We start from the raw sequence: 19400 nt of genomic DNA, 5'->3' as shown, positions 1-19400 counted from the left end.
CTTGATTTTTAATTAATTAATTTGACGGCTGATTTCCGTTTTGTTAATTTCCAAGAAATAATTTTTTTACTTTTACCAAATCTCGTTTATTATTCAGAGACGCAGTACATGGTCGTCTAGTAGCAAGATTCGTCGCAGTACTGGCAGGGTCTTGCTCTTCGAGTCTCGAGCCTCGGCTCTTCAAAAATCAAAATCAAAATCAAAATCAAATGCGTTAGTCTAGACCGTAGGCGTAGCTACTCTAAATAAAGCTTTTGCAGTGTTATGGATATGGCCACAGATTCTTTTTCAGCTTTTCTTTCTACGTAAAAACAAGTTCTCCCCCCCCCCCCCCGTCCCCGCCCCCCCCAAAAAAAAAAAGTTTGCAATTAAAAAAATAAAAGGAGTTGGGTATTATTATTATTATTATTATTTTCTAATGATAGCTCCTGCTAAGTTACACTATCGTTAGTTCGTTACGTACATGTTACCATGTGACCATGTGTTTGACAATCAGAATTGTGTAATTTACGACCAAATTTGTGTTCATGTTGCGCTCATTTAACTAGTGACAAATTTATATATTTGAGTTTTGTACGATTAAATTTAAGAAATTACATCTTTTTCATTAAGATTCTAAGCCAGTAAACCGTTTCAAAATACAGATAACTAACTAACACACACAAAGAAACAATTTTATTTTTTTTAATTTTTTGTTTTCGTAAATGTTAGCGTGTAATGTTGCAATCAATAGATGAGCACGCAGACTGCTTGTTGATGCTCCACCTATAAAACTACTTCTCACTTAATTAGAGTGCGTTTGGAATTAAAATTGGACAGCTGTAACTTTTATTAAAATGTTTGGTAAACATTAGATGTTGTAAATTAAAAGTTATATTAATATGATTTTTTATTTGTATGATGAAAAATCTATTATATCTTTAATAATTTTATCAAAATTTATATTTATTACATATTATTAATTTTTGTTTCATAGTTATAATTTTTTTCCACAACAACTACAATTTAAATTTTAAATAGAACTTTAATTAGGTGGCACGACATCTCCATGCATGTAATTTTTTTTTTTTTTTTGGTGCAAGAAGATGTACGCACATCATTTTTTCAGGTCGTTGTAAATGCTTTTAAAATAAAATTAAACACTTTAAAAATATATATATTTAAGGTGTTGGATACTTGGATCTGTGATTGTGAGTGTATGGACCCTAATTCGCAATTAATATCATTGCTGATGCATTTCTGGATTAATGACCATTTTCATATATTTATATTATGTAAAGGTAGTGTAAGGCGTAAAGTTTGTATTGCGAGTTTTCGACAACATAAGAGATTAATGGTGCGTTTACTTCCTGGAATGGGAATGAGCTGAGAATGAGAATGAGATTTCAATGTTTACTTGGCAAAAATAAATGAGAATGAGAATGTGCTGGAATGCCATTGATTTGTTTACTTGGCAAAATAAATGGGAATGAGGAATGAGAATAAGAATTAATTTGCCACAATACTCATAGTATTAATAATTAATAAAAATAATTATTTTATCATTATTAACAATATTATCATTATTGTTGTTTTTGTCGTTGTTATTATTATTATTATTTTTATTAATTATTATTTTTATCATTATTTTTATTGTTAATAATGATAATATTAATAAAAATAAAAATAACAATAATTAATAATAACTAAAATAATAAAGTTAATAAAATTTAATAATAATAATAATAATTATTATTATTAATGACATTTAAAATAATAAATTATTTGTGATTTGAACAAGGGTAATTTAGGAAATATGAAAAAATTAGAAGGATAGAAAAGTAAATATATGTTTAATTCTTATTCCCACATTTTCATTCCCGACCCCTCACGGGAATGAGATTCTCATTCTTTATTTGCAAATTATGTGGGACTCATATATTTTATTCACATTCCCAAATCATATTTTATTCACATTCTCAAATCACATTTTGCCAAGTAAACATAAATTTCATTTTCATTTCTTCATTTTCATTCTTTAAACCCACGAGTAAACACACCGTAAAAATCCCCAATATGCACCACTGAAAATGGAACGACGGAAGTATCATTAATTTGAGATAAAGCTGCTAGTGATATTCACGTTCAAAAAGATACTTAAATGAACATGTTGAAGAATTTGATCTTTTCCTTCAATTCATCTTCATAATAATTCACCCTATAAAACTATTTAGCTAGCCCTACTACATACCATCATGAACCCTAATGATGAGAGAGAGACACACTAACAATTGGGGTGGATTGAAAAGCACGTCACTCGAGATTCAAAGAGTACAATTGTACAACAGCCACGAGAAAAACATAAGGCAGCGTACAACAACAACAACAACAGAATTATAGGGAAGCACTAACAACCAAATAATGAGTACCATTCATATTAGTTAACTATAAACTTCGTGCCCACCTAATTAGCTTTTAAAACAAAACATAATATACTAATTAAATCTGACTTTAATTTAACTTGCTTGGCATAAAAGCTACACATGGATAGTCGTTTGCTAATAAGATTTGTTAGTTGAGAGGTTGGTAAACGCCAGGATAAGATCTACCTAGCTAATTCATAATAATTATTAAAAGCAAAACTAAGTAACGAAACGCTTCGTGCATGGCATTTGACATCGCCGAGATGTGTGTATATATATGTAGCTAGTTAGGTTTCACGGCATGAAATTAATTTCCACCGCCAGCACTCAGAATTAAAGGGAAGCGTCGTGCTTTTTAATTACTGTGTACTGCTGATATATATCAAACAGCCATCACTTTCGGTACTCGATCTTCATTCAGTGAAGAAAGAACATTAAACGTGTGCTATGATCGCGACAACGTAACGAGAGAAATTAAAATGTAGCATGAGCTTCATCTTGCACACCAACATACGATGTTATCAATCGGCAAAACGAACAAAGAATTTCCAATGGCTTAATGTGTTTTCTTGATTTGGTTCGCGGGTACTATTGAAATAAGTTGACTCAAAAGCAACTCATATGGCTAGGCATGGGGAGGAGATGAATAGAATTAAGATTGGCTGTCGGACTCAGACATGTTAAGCGTTAAACCATTAATAGGGAAGGTAAAATTGTTGAAATGTCATTGAGTTTTTTGTAGCTGGCTTTTATACATTTGCCAGCTTTGATATGTTTACGCTAACTACATTTTCAGCAGATACAATGCCGTGGCCAATTTCAGGCCACTTTGTTGCTGATTATTCCATGCCTCTGTGAATTCTGGTTCGGGTGGCCGACATCTAGCATTTACTTAATGAAAAATCTAGGTAAAAATATTGAAAAAAAACAATTGAAAGCCCGTTTATTGGAGAACATGTTTTGGTAATCCGTAATAGCTACGCTTCTGTTCACAATTCACTAATACTGAATCAGTATCATCTTTTCGAAATTTAAAGAGCCCTGTTGTGCATTTAAAGATGCGCTGTTTCAGAAGAAAAATGTTTCATTATCTCATTCAAAGTTCCAAACGAAAGTTCTCCTTCGCTGAAATAATTTGTAAATGATGCATTTTCTTTGGCAGACGGAGGTATGTAACCGTCTACTATTGTTCAGCGTCTAACACATCTATTTTTATGCAATGGGCGTAATCAAGAGACTAGTGAGGTGCATTTAGAAAATTCATCCAAAGAAAAACAAGGGCATCGTATATTTGATCAAATACAATGCCCAAGCACTTTGGGCTGCCTTTCTTTTATAGCCTTCACCTCATCTTTTAGGAAGGAGTGGTTATATCTAAACCCCTTAATTTAACCCTCCTTCCCCACTTTTCTATTAAATCTTTATTATGCATTTACTTAGTAGTCGAAATGGGTTGAAATCATAATAAATTGGAATCGAAATGAGCATGAATCAGAATAGAGAATGAGAATCATAATAAATTATTTACTTGAGATGTAAGAATTGGAATCAGAATAAATTATATCGCCATTAATATCAGGGGCGGATCTGTTAGTGGTCTATATAAAAAAAATTAGTTAGTTTGATTAAAATTACGAAAAATACCATTAATTATTAATTACGAAAATACCATCAATTGTTAATTACAAAATATCATCCATCATTATTACTTTTCTTTTACTTCTATCGACACCATTATAAAAAACAAAAAAATTTCCAACCCTTCACGATTCTTCATTCTTCATCAATTTACATTCACTGCTTCACAAATCATAATTCATCATCGGTTCATATTTTCCAATTTCTTTGCAATCTCTACATTTTTCTATTGGTATGTTACTATACTTTTAGAACTTGCATAAATTATTTATTTTTCTTAGATAGATTTTATTGATTTATTTTACATATTATTTTAGTTTATTATTTTGAATGTTTGATTGGCTTTTTTTTTGTAATTAGTTTTGTGATTTATTAGTTTGAGTTGATTTATTATTGTTATTTTTTCACTAATAATATTTTTTAAAATGAAAAAGATGAACAAAATTGAATTGTTTAATTTATTTAAGCATGCTAATTGAGCTTGAAATGATTAATTAATTTATTAATTCTTATGTAGTTTCATGTTATGGTAATTTATAGGTTGTAATGTCCGATAAATCCAAGATAAGGAAAACTCTTCTTTCTTTCTCTGCCAAAGTAGATGAAGCAATTTAAAAGATCCATTTAAACATATTGATAAAAGAATGAATGCACAATCTTCACAACAAGTTTCAGAGAATTGGTTGCGGCTAAAAACCTCAATAACAACTACCAAGTGGTTAGATACTATTGATTCATAATCCATAATTGATGAATTCCATATTTGAAGCCGCGAAAAGTACAACTTTAGTTATATTTTTGTTTTGAATTACATTTTTATATAATTAGTTTGTTTAAAGAAATTATTATTTGGTCTAAAATTTCTAATGTCCTCTTCTTATTATGTGTATTTTATTTTTTTCTTATAAAATTTTATGTTCACTTTACGATATAACTTTTTTTTAAAAAAATTTAGCCCGGGGTACTTTAAAATCATGGATCCGCCAAAATACTGGATTTGCCCCTTTACTAATCAGTAATCGGAATAAACTGGATTGTAATTGGAGTATAGTGGAATTGAAATGGGCTAAAATCCGAATGAGAAATGGGAATCATAATACATTGTTTCTCTTTAGTTGTACGAATTGGAATTGGAATGAACTGCATTGCCATTGATGTGTTTACTTTATCTTGAAATCGAAATGGGTAATTACAACTTACTAAATTGACCTTAGTTTAGTATTGTCATAATAATAATAATAATAATAATTAAGTGGGGATAAAATAATAAAGGATAAAATAAAAATTGACCTTAGTTTAGTATTATTATTATTATTATAATAAAGGATAAAATAAAAATTATAAGATTTAAGTGGGGATAATATGATCACTTTTGGGAATGAGATTCTCATTCTCGCCTCTCCCCATGAGAATAAGAACTCTAGTAATTATTCTCAATTCTAGGTGAGACTCATCACTCTTATTCCTATTTCATTTCTTATTTAAGCAAGTAAATACACTATTCATTCTCATTCTTTGATTCTCATTCTCATTCCCAATAAGTGAACCCACCATAAATTGGTACAAGTTACCAAAAGGTCCTTAATTAACTATTATCATAATACTATTTTGTATTTTAATGATTGTGATTATTGTTAATAATAATATTATTAACGTTAATATTAATTAATTATAATAATACTACTATTATCACAACAACTACTAATAATAATAGTAATAATCATTAAAATTTTTGATTATTTTTTATTTAGGGCTATGGTAATGTGCGCTGACAAAACCTCTCAATTACCACCGGCGGCTGACCGATCTACCAAGAAAGCAAAGTTTAAGGCTCAAGGGGCGGATGGGGATAACCCATCTCCTTTGTCTTTCCGTGACATGTTAATGGACATGCAAGAACAATCTGATAGTGGGAAGTTTGGCCGGAAGGATGACTGGGAGTTGGAGGAGGATGATGTGACGTACAGGGAGGAGGAATCTATGCCATTCATAGCATTCTCAAGCAAAGTTCATGAACGGTTAGTGGAACCTTGGGAAAACTCAGTGGTGGTCAAAACATTAGGGCGCAACTTGGGGTATCGTGTTCTCAGTTCCCGGTTGAACATGATCTGGAGTTCTACCACAGGGTTTGAAATAATTGATTTAGCTAATGATTATTTCCTGATCCGTTTCAACAACAAAAAGGATGTGGAATATGCCCTTACTGAGGGACCATGGACAGTGATGGGGCATTATTTATCAGTGCAGAAATGGTCTCCAGACTTCGATGTAGTTAATAATAAAATCAACCACATCGTGGCTTGGATTCGTCTGTCTCAGATGAATATTCAATTTTATCATAAGAGTATTATCCGGCGGTTAGGGCACATTATTGGTCCAGTCATCAAAATTGACAATAACACAATTACTGCACAGAGAGGCAAATTTGCTCGCCTTGCTGTTGAATTAGATCTTCAGAAGCCTCTAGTTTCACAGTTTAATCTTGAAGGAAGGATTCAAAAAGTGGAATATGAAAATTTGCCGACGATTTGTTTCGGTTGTGGCAAATTTGGCCACTTCAAGGATACATGTCCTGATAGTGCTGACATTAACATCATGGCCAAGGACACTCCAGCCCCTCCTACGGAGGCTGAGGGGCAAGCCGTTGTAGTGGCTGCAGCAACTGACTACCGAGAGCCTAAATTTGGATCGTGGATGGTGGTGGCCCGCCAGTCGCGCCCTCGTAAAGTCTTAGCTAAGGATAATCCTAAAGTTCCAGATAAGGATCAGCACATGCCAAAAACTAGCCAGTCTCGATTTGGTGCTTTGGAAGACCTTGATATTGAGGGTGAGATCTCTCAAGATCATGATACAGACCCCGGTTCTCAACGGGAACCTATGATGCCTATATCGGAAAGCATCCAAATCCTAGCCCCAAAACCTCGGAGTATGAAAAAGAAAAACCCTAGTCAACTCACCCGGAAATACCCCCCTCGCAAAGTTTCCATCACCATTCCTCCAAGTCAACCCGTAACTGAAAATTTTGACCCCAATATTCAAATTCCCACTAATTATTCCCACCAAAATAACCAACCCCCAGCCATGCATGGCATGCATGCTCCACCCAAATTTTCCACGTCCACTCCTTCTGCTCCATCGAATGCCGCCTCCACTTCCATGCATGGTATGCATGCTTATCATAATTATGGCCAACACAATCCAGATCCATTTCCAGTATCCATCACCCTTAACCCACTACACCATAGTGCCGTATCTTTCCCCAAGACTTCTTCCCCGAAGGCAATTAATCATCCCCCCTCTCAACCTGTTGGTGACCCCTCTCTTGTTGGTGAACCACCGGACAAGGGCATTCCGAATGACCCTTACATTATGGCAGCCATTGTTGAGCCTGAAGATTCCCCAGTTGCAAGCAGGAGTGGCTCTCCTTTGTCTGCCACTAATATCTTCTTTGTTGCTGATTCTGGCATAGAAATTGAGGCTGAGGCTTTGAAGTCCTCCCGGTAACCCTACTTGTTTCCCTTTCCAATATCTCTTATGTTTATTAAAACCATGTTTTGGAATTCTCAAGGTGCAGCGTCACCGTCTTTTCGTCGTTCCTTTATGGTTTTAGTTCAGAATTACAAACCTTCCCTGGTTGTGTTGATGGAGCCCTGTATTAGTGGTTATAAGTCTGATCATTTTATTAAAAGAAGTGGTTTTGACAAATCATTCCGGGTGGAAGCAGAGGGATTTTCTGGCGGCATTTGGGTCCTATGGAAAGATATTTTTCAGGTTGAGATTGTTGCCAGCCATTCTCAGTTTGTTCATCTTCGCATTTCCAACAACAATAATGTTCTCTCTTGGTTGACAGCTATTTATGCGAGCCCTAACCCCGGTCTTAGAAAATATCTTTGGAGTGAGCTAGATAATTTAGCTCAAACGGTTTATGGTCCCTGGATTTTGGGTGGGGACTTTAACACTATTTTGTATGATTCGGAAAAGAAAGGTGGCTCCCCTACAGGCACAGGAGCTTGCACTCTCTTCCAGTCTTGGTTCAACCTTCACAACATGCATGATCTTCAATTTCATGGGCCAGGTTTTACTTGGTCTCGTGGAAGCCTATTGAAATGCCTTGATCGCGTTATTTGCAACAGTGAGTGGGCTTGTACCTTTTCCAATTCTTCTGTGCTCCATCTGCCGAAATTGAACTCTGATTATAGGCCTATCCTGGTGCGAAGTACTGATTTGTCTTCGAGAGTTCTGAGCTCTCGTCCTTTTCGGTTTCAAGCGGCTTGGCTTACCAATGAAGGATTCAAAGATTTCGTGTCTGAATACTGGGATCAGAATCTTCATTACTTAGATGCTGCTAATAAATTTCGTCTTAAGGTTACTGAATGGAATAAGCGGTGTTTTGGGAATATTTTTTGGCAGAAAAAACGTTTATTAGCTCGTCTAGGAGGGATTCAGCAGGCTTTAGAAAGTTATTACTCTAAAGGGTTATTAAATCTTGAGAAATAATTAAAAGCGGATCTAGAAGAGGTGCTCACCCAAGAGGAAATTATTTGGCATCAGAAATCTCGGAGAGACTGGCTGCTTCTCGGTGATCGTAATACATCTTACTATCATAAAAAAACTCTTTCTCGAAGGAGACAAAATAATATAGCGGCCATCCAAAACAATGCAGGGCTTAGGCTTTATAAGGATGAGGAAATTAAAGCTCATGTCATTCAGTTCTACTCAACGTTATTCTCTTGTGATTCTCCTGACCTTCAGCACTACCCCCATCCAAATTGTTTTCCTCTTATCGAGGATGACTTGCTCCATATCTTAAATAAGTGTGTGGAGGATGCTGAAATTCAACAAACCATCTTCGGCATGCACCCTCTGAAAGCCCCGGGTCCTGATGGTCTCCATGCCATTTTTTATCAGACGCAGTGGAACACTGTGGGCTCTCCTTTATGTCGTTTGGTGAAAGTTGTTTTCCATGACAAATATCTTCCTTTAGGGCTCAATTCCACGCTGATTGCTCTCATTCCCAAGACAGAAAGCCCCTCCTCGTTGAAAATGTACCGTCCTATCTCCCTTTGCAATGTTGCCTATAAGACTATCACCAAGCTGCTGGCTAATCGCCTTCAATCCATTTTACCCTCTCTGATTGGCCCCCATCAAACTAGCTTCGTCCCCGGTCGTCATATCACGGAGAACATCGTGATTGCTAAAGAGGTTGTTCACTCTATGCGCAAGAAGACTGGCTCTACTGGTTTTATGGCTATTAAAGTTGATTTAGAAAAGGCTTATGACCATCTCAGTTGGGAATTTATCAGTGATACTCTGCGTGAAGCTCGCATTCCTTCCGATCTTATTCAAGTAATTATGGCATGCATCACTTCGGTTACTATGAGGGTCTTGTGGAATGGGGAGGCTACGGATGAATTTTCTCCTTCCCAAGGAATTCGTCAAGGCTGCCCATTATCCCCTTACCTCTTTGTCCTTTGCATCGAACGACTCAGTCACGGGATTCACAATGCTATTAGTGCTGGAAAATAGCGTCCGATCGGTTTATCTCGCCATGGAACATGTTTATCTCATCTTTTTTTTGCTGATGATCTTCTTTTGCTTGCAGAGGCTACAGTTGAGCAAGCTAGAGTTATTTCAACAGTGTTAGCAGAATTTTGTGCTTGTTCTAATGCCAAAGTTAATACCAGTAAAACTCTGCTTTATTTTTCAAAGAACATAGGTGCCAGAGATGTCTCTGCAATTTCGGGTCTTCTTGGCTTCTCAGTTACTTCTGACCTCGGTAAATACCTTGGGATCCCTCTTCATCATTCAAGGGTTTCTACCAATATGTATCAGGGGATCATCGATAAGGTGGAGAAACGACTGTCGGGTTGGAATGCCTATCACTTGTCCTTGGCTAGCCGTATCATTCTAGCTCAGTCAGTTCTCCAGGCAATTCCCATCTATGTTATGCAGTCTGTTTCCCTTCCTTGTGGGGTTTGTGAGAAAATCGATAGAACTTGCAGGAGGTTTATTTGGAGCGGTTCTTCTCATCAGCAGAAGCTCAACATGGTTAGTTGGAAGAATGTGTGCAAGCCTAAAGCTTCTGGCGGTCTTGGCTTCAAGTCTTTGGCAATGATGAATCGGACATTACACATGAAGCTAGCTTGGGGCATAATCTCCTCTCCGAATAATTTATAGGTCCAGGTCCTTATTTTGAAGTACAAAGTGGATCCTTACAACTTGCCTCCCGTCCTTCCAACACGCTATGGTTCTCACTTGTGGAAGTCTCTTGGGCAGGTTTGGAGTGAGGCTCTTGCAAGCAGGCGCTGGAGTTTGGGTGATGGTCAATCTGCTCGTTTTTGGTAGGATCTTTGGATCACTGATACGGTCCCCTTAATCGCCTACGCAACAAATACTATACCTGTGGGCATTTTGGATTGTAAGGTGGCAAATCTTGTTGATGCAAATGGGGCTTGGTGTTGGCCTCGGTTTGATCGATATCTTCCCAACCATATTATTCTACAAATAGCTGCTCTTCACCCCCCTTCCCACGTGAAAGGCATGGACACTATCTTTTGGGCTCATTCAAAGCACGGAGCTTTTTCTACAAGCTCGGCATATTTGGCTCTCTCTGAGTACGATCCAAAGTCTGAAGATAGAGATTGACAGTTAGTATGGAAGTGGAAAGGCCCTCAAAGCGTGAGAATCTTCTTGTGGCAGGTGTTTCACGCTGGTTTGAAAACTAAGGCGGAGTTGGCTCGGCGGCACTTACCCATCTCTCCTTGTTGTGATCGTTGTGGGGCTGTGTGTGAAGATATTACCCATGCTCTACGTGATTGTTGGTTGGTTAAGCAGTTTTGGCTCAAAATTATTCCGACAAGCAAACGTCACAGTTTCTTTAATTCTCAGCTTCATCTTTGGCTCTGCTCGAATCTGGCTGTTAATAGTAAGGTAGGGAATGTTTCGAACTGGGCTGTTTTTTTTGGCGTTGCGATATGGAGGATCTGGTATTGGCGAAACCAGTTTCTCTTTAACAAATTGATGTTGGACCCTTTGGCTTTGTTGGTGGATGTCCATACAAGAGCTGAGGAGATTCACAAGCTTCATAACCACCCGTTGCTCTCTAAGAATATTAGGACTCACATGTGGATCTCTTGGCATCCTCCTGAGTGGCCCTGGTGTACTCTGGATACGGATGGTGCTCACAAGTCTCAAGGGAATTCTACTGCAGGTGGTTTGATTCGAGATCACTTAGGACGTTGGCTAACAGGCTTTGGGATGATGATTGGTTCTTGCTCTGTTACTGTCGCGGAGCTCTGGGGCGTATATCAAGGGATCCAGCTTGCATGGAATTCTGGTATCCGCAAATTGAAAGTTGAAACGGATAGCCTTTGCGTTACTCAATTGGTGGCTAGACCTTCGGTGATGACCAATGAATATGCTCCCTTGGTCCAGGCTATCAAAGATTATCTCAAATTGGATTGGCATGTTTCCATCTCTCACATCTACAGAGAAGCAAATTTTGCTGCAGATTATATGGCGAACCTCGCTTTTTCTATTCCGCTAGGCCTTACTGTGTACCCTTCCCCCCCTTTGGGCGTTAGGGCTCTGTTATTGCACGACTCTTACGGGGTTTCTCACCCCCGTTCTGTTGTTCTCTAGCTCTTCTTAGAGCCCCAATTCATCAAAAAAAAAAATAATAGTAATAATCATCAAAATCAAAATCATCATCATCGTTGACATCATTATTGTCATTAGATCAAAACCGGTGGCGGTTGGCGACATGATCGCTACTGTTGGTTCGATGCGACCATTGCTAGTGGTGGCTCGATGCCATAAGTGCTGCTTGTGTGAATTGGATTAGCCAGAGATGAATCTAGGGTTTGGTTTGATTTTCATTATTTTCTATTTTTAATTATTATCTAAATCAAGGATAAAATGGAAATTAGGACTTTTAGTTGGGGGTAAAAAATTCATTCATGGGAATGAGGTTTTGATTCCCAAACCATTGAGAATCATAACTCAATGAATTTTGGGTCGTGCACAATTTTCATTCCAATTCAAAGCCTGCAAGAAAACGCATTATTAATTTCGTTTCCAAAATTCTCATTCTATTGTTAGTAAGTAAAGATGCCCTTAGTTTCTAAAATTCCTCTTGTAAAAACAATTAAAAAAATTTTTTTTTTACTCTCTCATCATCATCACTACGGTTCACCTCCACCTATTTTCAGCATGTGACGTCCATGGCTTCGTTTCAAAAAAAAAAAAATGCACCCCCGGTTTATATCGATCACATCTACATGCCCTGTTGTGATTTTCTCTGGTTGCTGTATTTTTTAATTTTGAATAAAATAAGTTATAAGACAAATAAAAAACTCAAAGTTGATGCAAACTCCGCCAGCGCCAGCAAAACTAACTAGAATATCTAGAATTTTGTCAATTATCCAAATTCGTCGGCAGCAACAAAATTAAATAATTCAGAAGTTAACAATTAAAGAAACTCGTAGCCAAATAATTAAATAATTTGACAGGAAAGCGGAGAACAGATCAACTCAGGATGGTAATGCTGAGAGAGTGTGCGTAGATGAGTGAGAAGGGAAAAAAAAAAGAACATTCTTGAAAATTATTTTTATTTTTTAAGAAGGCTATCTTGGAATAAACAAAAATAATTTGAAAATGGGATAAATTGAGGATTCAAATATGATTACCCATGTGATAATCCATCAGCATTAGGTCCCTACATTCTTGGGAAGGTAGTATTTTGGAAGTTGGAATAGAACCAATTGACTGTAATTAACAGTGGCTTAAGAACTATTGATTCCTTCACTGTCCTCATCTCGTATCAACAAAAAATTTTAGAATATATAAAAGAGGCTGGCGCTAAGTTATATTGCACGTAACTTACGCTTCACACAGCAACAGTGTCCTGTCCCACCAGTGGTACTGTTATTGTGAGAGGGTCGTAAGTTAAGTTGAACGTAACTTAGGGTCTCCCTATAAAAGATATTATGTCGGTCATACAATAAAGAAATTACATCAAGCTAATGAAGTTAATTATAGAAGTGCGCATAGGAAACGGCAAATGAAGTTTGAATGCGCAGATCAGCTCAGGCTCGGCCCGTCAGCCGCGCACTTCATTTGTAAACTTACGAACTGGCTGGTGTTCATTGTCCAGAGGCCCAAAAGATGGAACTCTTTTCCATGCGTCTTTTATTCAGCCCCCACTAGTCCACTACTTATCTCAACAGACCCCGATGATATTATTTTTTTGCACTTCTCTTTTTCAATTTATCTTCGACTTAATTTAACCAAAAACACATTTGAAAGTTCAAATTTTCACTACTAATTTTCACTGGCTTTTCTACTCTGTATGTGAATCTATCTCTAAAAATTTTCTACCCAAACTGAATAATCAACCTAGGACCAAAACATGTCTGAATTTATTCTATGATGTTATGAACTATTGTTATTTCTAGACGGAATATCTATCATGAATGAATGGTTAATGTTTAAAAATAACAAGATAATTTGTCTGATTTCAGACTCAAAAAAAAAGGAGGGGGGAAAAAAGGAAAAGAAAAAGAGGTTGGGGACTCATCCACTTCTGTCAATTCAGATAATTGGGGGCAAAAAGAAGTGAGTTTTATTGTTCTTCCTTCATGGTTTCATTTTGGATATAAAAGAAAAAAAGAGAGAAAAAAAGGGGCTAGAGAGAGAAGGAAGCCGTGGATTTTACTTGCAGGATCATTGAATGCAATGTTTTTGTTATGCTGTTTATTGATTCATTCGCATCTAAGGATTTGAGAAAAATAGTAATAAGGGTGACTGTAGAATTTATTAGGGTACATTCAAATATTTAATCTTTTAATGATAGATATTCAATATCACGAGAAATTTCACAATACATCTCAAGTATCATGTCAGTTATACAAAAAATAAATGATATTATAGTATATATGTATTTATTTAGAAAAAAAATGGCATGTAAATTTTAGTTATATGAAATTCAACTACGCATGTCATACATGTATTAATTGATTGTATTATCTTTCATGTATTATAATTTCTCTCATTTTAGAGTTGGTGAGATAAATTATAGTGTTAGATGTATTACTCAATTTTTATACTACTAACCCCACCTCAAAAATCCTTTTAAACCCCATTTTCTCAATATACTTATTAAAATATTTAAAAATCATATCATTTCTAATAACACCCCTTTCAAATGCAGAAAATAACTCCAATTTCTTGCTTAACCGATTTCTTTCTCAGTTCTCATGGTTTTTGTATTATGAATGGAGTTTGCTGTTTTAACCCTAACAGACTTGGCAACTATTAATGTAAAATATAAGTGAATTGTGAAAATATGGTGTTGATTACGGATCTCGGCAACCATAAGAAATCGTCAAGCAGAAAAATTAAACATGAAAATAATAGCCGTAAAATCAAACATGAACAAATATAATCTATGAAATTCTTAAACGAATTTCAAACTTAAAGATACACAAGTGAGGTGTAAAGAGTTTGTAATGTAGTCTTCCCACCCCACCCCCCCCCCCCACCTTATGATTAAGTGTAATTTTAATAAAGAGTAATTAAATTGCAAACAATCAAAAAAGTTTTAGGAGGACATTAAAACAGCAGATGATATATCCATAAATTTTTATACAAACCTGTTTTATTTGAATTGATATGACATAAATTCATTGACCAGACGAACATATAAAATTAAAAATAAAATAATGTAAACTAAGAGATATTTAATCCATCCAATTGAGTTATGCAACATTAATTTGTATAAAACAAATTTATACGAGAGTTTACAACTCTTATATTTTTAAACATAAACATTGGACAAACAACTTGGAAGTATTAGAATAACATCTAATTAAGAGTGTGTTTGGCACTTTTTACATCAACTGTATTTTATTATAATGTATTTGATAACTTAGTATTGCATTGCATTAAGTTATAATACAATATCATTTTTGGTTTAGTATGCATTGTATTATATATAATAATAATATGTTATATTACTATTTATATTAAAATTAGATCTTTATGATTATCAATATTTTAAAGCTTTATAATTTATTTTTATCAAATCACCAGCGGCCACCGTAGACCACCATAAATTGCCGCTAGTTGTAAGATTCAAGTATCCATTGATGTTGCTTGAATCCTTGAATTCGCGAAGCATCAATGGATTCAAGTATATCCATTGATGTCTATTTCAAAAAAAAAGAAAGAAGTATTCATTGATGTCATTTTTGGTACTAAGAGTCCTCATCAATCATCCCGAGAGCTACTTAATAGCACGTGCATTACCGGCAATGGAGCCTGTAGAGGTGGCAAAAATACCCGCCCGGTCCGGACCCGGACCGTACCCGGGTGTTGCGGGCCGGGTAATACCCGGCCCGGGTATGAAGCCGGGTCAGTCTTGGGCATCACTTGATAAATCCGGAACCCGGATTTTATTAAAAAAAATTATAAAATATATATTATTTTAAATATTTTATATTTATTTGACTTATTTATTATACATATATAAAATTTTAAACACTTAAAGTTTATATTTTCATGTCAAATTTTAAAGAAATAAATTTAAAACTTATAAAATTATCAAAAAATAAAAAATATATACACATAAAATATTAAAAAATATAAAATCCGGGTACCCGGATTAAAACCCGGCCCGGACCCGAACCCGGACCGGTTGCATCCGGGCAGGGTCCGGTCATGGCAATACCCGGACCCGGCCCGGGGTTTTGCCATCTCTAGGAGCCTGCTTTAGTTATCATAAGTACCTGTATTGTTACATAGGAGAAATTATAGAATACATTTAGATTGTGTTTACTTGTTGGAGTGGGAGTGTGGAGTGTAGATTCCTCTCACTCCAGTATTTACTTACCTTAAAAAAGGGGAGAGTGGGAGTGAGAATCTGTGGGTCCCACTCAATTTTGGAGTGGGGAGTGGGATTCACACTCCCATGGGGGGAGGTGGGAGTGGGAATCAACTCCCCCTCTTCCCATTTTATCTTTATAATTAAAATTAAAATAAATAAATAATATTTAATAAAATAAATAATATCATATTTATTAAAAATAATAATTATATCATATTTATTTTATTAAATTTAATAAAATAAAAATAAATAAATATTATATTTAAATTAATAATATTAAACATTAATTTTAATAAATATTAATTAATTATTTAATTAATAATAATAAATATTTTATTCTAAAAAAATATTAATTTTGTACTATATTATCAATAATAATATTTCATTTGTGTTGCTATTATTAATAATTTTTATTCACATAATTTAAATTTAAATTAATAAAAAATTATGATTTACATAATTAAGAATATTAGTAATTATTATTAATTTATAAATATAATAAAATATTTATTTTATTTTTTAAATATATTTTTTATTAATTTTTTAATTACAAATTATAATTCTGTACATAAGGATAAAATTGTAATTTAAAACAATTTACTCCCAATCCAAGACAAAGTAAACAAATAATTGGAATTTTGATTGACAATCCATACTTTCATTTAGTCTAAGTAAACACCCTACTCCCACTCCCACTCCACACTCCTAATCCAAGGATTCCCACTCCAATCCAAAAAGTAAACGCAGCATTATTGTATTACAATTAATTAATGCATGTATGACATGTGTAATTGAGTTTAATACAACCACCACTTACATAATAGCTTACAAACTAAATGCACACATGTCACGACATTATTTACTGTTGTATGATTAATATAATATAACATATATATTCTAGAATTGATCGTTACATAAATCCAGCAATAAGAATTTCAACGACATCAAAATAAGCTTCAACGGACGTAAAAACCGGGTGGCCGATAGTGGCCCCAACGGTGGTCAGCGGTGGTTTCAATTAAAGAAAGCGATCTAATGAAAATTAATATAGTAACAACTGAAAGCTAAAGATTGGGGTGCGGGTATATTTAATGCTAGGTACCCTCATTAATTCAAAATTTAATACAATAAAATTGTTTTTTTTTTTCTTTTTCATTCTACACGTGGGATAGTAGTACTTTTATGAGGAATACTATCTTAAGAGCAAGATAGATATCTTAAATTTTTTTATCTTAAATTTTATATTAAATAATATATTATTTATTAGGTAGTTGATTTTTTTTAATAAAATCTAAGTAAATTAATTATATTATTTTATTCAATTAATTGATGAATATCACATTTGAGATAAAAAAAAAATTAAAATGTATAACACTACTTGTATCATAATAGTATATAATGCAGTGTTCTAAACATGCTCTTAACATCATATTATTGAAAACAAAGACAAAAGCATTTTCAAATTTCTGCCCTCTACTTCCCTCCTTTGTAATTGCATATGCATCTTATTGTTTCTCTTTAAAAAAAAACATTTATTTCATCGTCGGATTGAAAATTTGAGGGCCGTTTTAATAATATGTAATAAATATAATTTTTAAATAATAATTTTAATAAAAGTATTTTAATTTTTTATTATATAAACAGTAAATCAAACCAACTTAAGTTAAACTTTTTTTTTTTTGAATTCAACTTAAGTTTAACTTACAATCGTCACCAACTTATTATGTAATAATATTTGTGAAGGACTTTAATACTATATTTTAAAGCTACGTACGGTCTACAACTTCAATGCCAAACAAACCTCAAATCCATTGGCTGAGGGTAAACGGCTGTATGTCGCTGACGACCTGGTGCTCATCGGGTGAACCATTTGCTTAATATTACAGCTAATGTACGTATTAATAAAGCGTAATATTACAGCTAATGTACGTAACTCAACTGCAGGCTGCAGCCATTTATTGATGTACAGTCGTCTGCTTTTGCTAGTGATGGTTGGCATCTTTAAATTGTCATGTACGGTGTTCGATCTTCCAACATCATCGTTTATGAATCACACCCACCATGATACGGACCCAATTAAGAGTTTAAGACCCGACGATTGATTATTGTCACATGTGATATTGCATATTTTAATATGGCCCTAATAAAATTAATTGTTTCTCTGTTATTCTTATTATGAGAATTTTTTTTTTCTTTTCAAAAGAATAAAAGATTTTTTTTTAATTTTAAATCAAATTGCAACTTGAATATTGAGCTAGAACGAGTTAAATCTATTTTTTAATATGTAAAAGAAAATCAATTTTATTAATACATATGAAAGAACTTAAATTTTAAATATTTAGAAGAAAATTAGTTTTTCTAATACATATAAAAGAACTTGAATCTTCAATTAAAAAAAAAAGAAAATGAAAATGAGACGTTAAGAATGAAGATGTAAAGCACTCAAGATCTAATACTAACTCTTGTAACTTTTGCATGGCTCCCCCCCCCCCCCCCCCCCCAAAAAAAAATCTCTATTTAAATCCTCAAATGAAGTATTGTATCCCTCATTCTCGTCATTAGCTAACTATTTCTTTTAACCATTTTTATCTTTTTTTCTTTAAACAATAGAGCTAGGTAATTTTTTTTTTTTAATTTCAAATACCTCGTTTAAGATTAAGCAAACTAGCTTAAGAGTTAAGAAACTTATGCACCTTTGTGAAATACGTACTTTTTATTTTCTGATGACGGGCTACGTCCCTAGTTACTTTGGTTTGTTTAATGTTTATCACACGATTCTTAAGTAGACAGCTCTCAATTTTATTAACTTGGAATCTGTCAACCTCAATCTTTGACTTCAAATTGTGATTTAAATTCCATGCACTCATTCCATCGAATGTTGTAGATTAGATTAGTTAAAGTAGCGTCCGTTCGAGGTCTGGGAATGTAGATTCATTAAATATTTATTGGAAAAGATTTGCCGCCCTAACGGTCCTACCCGGCTCGAATATGAATTAGTCAAATACCAATATAATTTTCAGATACCAAATAATTTAATATATAAAAAAAGCGTCCGTCCATTCTATTTTATTAATAATAAGAGAGAGCATGATAGTTTCTACTAATTAAAGTTGTTTTTTTTTAATCACTTAAGCCTTTTAAATATTTTGTACTCAGTTTCCTTGTTGCCGTTAAATGTTAAGAAAAGAAGCACGCGAACCATGTGATCTTCAATTTAAAACGTGACGAAGACAATGCATGCATCGCTTTTTTTTTTTTTTTTTATAATACCAATACGGAATTCGAAGATAATATTGGGCGGACTTATTTTGATTTGAGCAGGGTATGACATTTAAGGTACCAAAGCTCTCTTAATGAGTATTGAAGACAACTGCATTCTTTAAGTCTCGAAACCAGGACCACGGATCACTCTCTTTATGTCAATGTCTTTTTTCGAAAATTCTTTGTATCAATGTTGATATTAACATGTCGAGATT

Source organism: Citrus sinensis, chromosome 4 (assembly GCF_022201045.2).
Source record: "Citrus sinensis cultivar Valencia sweet orange chromosome 4, DVS_A1.0, whole genome shotgun sequence".
In the NCBI taxonomy this organism is placed as follows: domain Eukaryota; kingdom Viridiplantae; phylum Streptophyta; class Magnoliopsida; order Sapindales; family Rutaceae; genus Citrus; species Citrus sinensis.
This window is presented reverse-complemented; position numbering follows the sequence as displayed.